The sequence below is a fragment of the Lactuca sativa genome, chromosome 2 (assembly GCF_002870075.4).
Source record: "Lactuca sativa cultivar Salinas chromosome 2, Lsat_Salinas_v11, whole genome shotgun sequence".
Taxonomy (NCBI): domain Eukaryota; kingdom Viridiplantae; phylum Streptophyta; class Magnoliopsida; order Asterales; family Asteraceae; genus Lactuca; species Lactuca sativa.
In genome coordinates this window covers 108,121,494-108,125,454 of record NC_056624.2, presented here as the reverse complement: position 1 = coordinate 108,125,454, position 3,961 = coordinate 108,121,494, and positions in this window count along the sequence as shown.

Sequence of the window (3,961 nt, the reverse complement as noted above, 5' to 3'; positions counted from 1 at the left end):
CTCCAAACACCGCGACTAACGATCCCCATATTGGTTTTACATCCAACACTGAAATTCACAATCCTGATCACTCCTCCTCCGAACCCGGAAGACTGAAAGGGAAAAATTATTGTTGTTGATAGCGACATACCAATCCATCAATCAAGCATTCGACTTCCAAATACAATCCCTAAATCCATTATAACGGTCGATCCATCCTTTAGTCCAGCGACTCGAATACACAGCCTTTAGCAAAACCCTTGAGACCTCAAAACCAACAAGCTCCTTTAGGTCTGCAACAATCAACCCAAACGAATTTCGCCACTAGAGCCGAACAAATCCAAACCCATCCCCATGCTTGAGCATCCATAACCAAAGAGCACCAGATACACAACTACTGCCACAAAATTTTTTATCAAACCATGCTAATCTCTCCTGAATGGTCTTTAGAAACCCCAAAACTTTCCTTGTTTCGAGTATAGATTATGTGCTTCGAGTAGTACGGGCCCAATACTACCTTCCACACATATCCATACTTTCATCAAGGATCATCCCAGGTCCTCCAAGACCTACTCATAATAATACTTATGATACCTACTCAACAGCGAATAATCACGCTAAAATACTTCCTACGTTCTCCTAGGATCCCTCACCCCCCCTGCCATCAGCTGTTGAAGAACTCCTCATAATGTTAGTTAGCTACTTTATGAACACAATCACATGTAAGAAAGCTCAGATAATCCTTCAAGTAAAAGACATATCCCTACAACGGTTGGACTCAGACAAGAGTTACGCATTAGGGTCAAACTCATCACTCTGAGATTATTCAAGCTTGATTACATGCGACTTTTCATATTCACTTAACATCTACCTCACATCACTTAAGAGTCCCACAAAGCACAAAGCAAGAAGCATTCGAATAGTGGAGTCGACTGGCACTAAAACATAATTAATTAAGACAAATTCTCATATGAAATTCTAATCTCTATTTCCCATCATATCGGATAAAAACTAGCATACCCATGCAATCTATCCTCACTCCCTAGAGGATGCCTAAACATATCGCAAATGGTCGTCTGACCCCACATAACTCATCCTACCACCAACTGCCCTACAACCCTCCATTGGTGCTACATAACTATCACATGAACACTATCACATACTGCACAACTTAAACACTCTTAGGCTAAAGATCCAATGCTGCAATGGTTAGACTCAAACAAGAGCTACACATGATGACTAAATCCCTTACCCCAAGGCCATTTAAGTCATGTAGTATGTGCCTTAGAACATTTACTCAATAGTTAGTCCACACGTGAAAGAGTCATACAACAATCAATAAGTCATTCTACAAGAGATAAGGTATCATATGTTAGGTAATTCTATCATATGATTCCTGAAGATCCCTGTACTATTACTAGCATGTTGTTTTATCATAACATAACATAATCTCAAATAACTCTGTGGTAATCTGGGGTCTACTTACTGGCTTCGGCTGATCGTACACATCGCATCCTCGTTGTTTATTTGAAAACCATTTGAAATCATTTTTTAATCTTTTTCCTTAGTTTTAGATTGGATTCACACGAGTGTTCCTCCAATTCACTCAAACCAAGGCTCTAATACCAACTTGTAACATCCATAAAATTCAACAGTTTAAAAACTTTTCAAAACAACCCTTTTGTGTAATAGAAGTGTTACAAAACCATTGTTTCAAAACATTATTTAAAATCAGAGTCTCCTAAGATCCAATTAATTATAAAATCGAGGATTTATACGGTCATGCATTCGCCTTGTCATGGTCCACTGAAGTACATGAAACCATAAACCAAACCGTAAGCACGAAGCTTAGTGAGTTTCCTCCGATATAACAACAAATGAAAAAATAACATGGACTGGATTCATAGCTAAAAGACTGGATTACCCCCTAAGTCCACAATATGAGTCTGGCTTCCCTATCGGGCCCACAACTCATATTTGGATTGCTCCTGAGCTCACAACATAAGTTTGGCTTGCCCTCGGGGCCCATAACTTATGTCTTGCTTGCTCCCTAGTCTAATCAGTCATCAAACTAGAATACAAGTGCTCAGCCCTCAGTACCATTTTGGCATACCAACCGATCCTCAACTCGTATCTGCAATGCTACTGAGCCCTTAGTATGAGTCTGGCATTCCCTACCTGGCCCTCAGCTAATATCTGGAATGCTCTAATACCCTCAAGCCCTCAGTACGATTCTGGCATACCACCTGGTCCTCAGCTCGTATCTGCAATGCAATTGAGCCCTCAGTATGAGTCTAGCATGCCCCACCCGACGCTCAGCTCATAACTAGAACGCCTTTGGTTTTTTTTGCTACAACACGAAGTAGTACAACCTCAACCAACATATAACAAATAAACATATAATCAATCAACAGCCAAACAACCAGATCTACAGATCACTAGGCATAACATTATCCTATCTACCAGGATACAGATCTAACAGATCACTACTGAACACAATCATACGAGAAGCCCGGATAACAATCCACAGGGCCGGCCTTGGTTCCTTCAACCCAAAAGTACAGTGATGAAAAATCACCTCTCAATCTGATCAATAGCTGATGAGGTCATGCCTCCGAATCCCAGCTCCAGCCAACACCTATTCATCAAACAGTGACCAATCCTTAGATACCACTAAAAATACCTCAAATACCCCTTAGGTAACACTTTTTCAAAGTCAAAAGGCAAAGTCAATCGTCCATGTTGACCGCAACATGCCGTGCTCTTCCTGCATCCAAACAGTCGGGAAGATCTTGGCCAACACGTCTTTTAGACTTAGAAACGTGCCATGTTTGCTGAAGTTCTAACAACTTAATACATTAAGTCGTTTTCTTTGATTCCAAGAGCTCCGAAGCTCAGATTTAGTCCAAAATGTGATCCAGAAGGATAAATTTTTCTGACTTTATTTATTGGAACTATCCAAGAAGGTCCAAAACCCAATCCATAAAGCTTAATAATGCAAGGGCTTAACCAATAAGAACTTAATCCTTATAGTCTAAAGTCCATCCCTTGTAGAAGTGATTCTAACAACAAAACCATCCCAAAGGTTGGTGCTTTATAGAAATACATGTCCGATGCATGTCTTGAACCTATATTAGGTCAAAATGTGGACTTATGACCTAATTGATGGGTTTTGGCCATAAGAACATCCTATGTGCTCATGCAAATCCTAATGCTTGGATCTAGGTTCATCTATTGTACCTACACTCATCCAAGACATTAAAACCTAGATCTAGCATGTGATAATCATTATTATCATAAGAATAGGGTTTAGATCTTACCTTGATTGTTATGTAGCAATAACAATCTCAAATCCTCCTTATAATTTGCTTCAGAAAACTTAGAGTCACAAGTGTCACTCCTCTAATGGCTCACAAACACCAAGAGCAAGAGGATGAAGAATGAGAAGAGAGAAGGCATCCAAAAACGGCTGGAAACCCTAAGGAGTTAGTTAGCCATGTTTTTGGTGCCCTAAGGGTCCTTAAATAGTGAGGCTATTCGGGTTATCTAACAAGGGAACCCTAATTTGACTGCTTAGGCCATAAGCAGTCCATGTACTCTCTCCTTAGATGCCTTGGACGATTTCCAATTGGTTTCCCCATATAATTCATCTACTCCTCTAATATGGAGTCCATTAGCCCAATATTTAACTATCATACAATTGATTGTTCTAGTCCCCTTTATTTAATTAATGTCTTTTAGCCACGAAACTAATTCTTATTAATTCTTGACTAATATTAATTAAACAATATGATTTCTCCTTTAATATATTATTCTCATAATATATTAATAAATCATAATTAATCATCTCTCTCCATAATTCATCCTATCAAGTTGCTTTGGTGAAGGCAACTTAAAAGGACCATGCACCATCAGGTCAAGTACATACCAAAATAGTTATGGACTTAGACACTAATCCAACAGTCTCCCACTTGGATAAGTC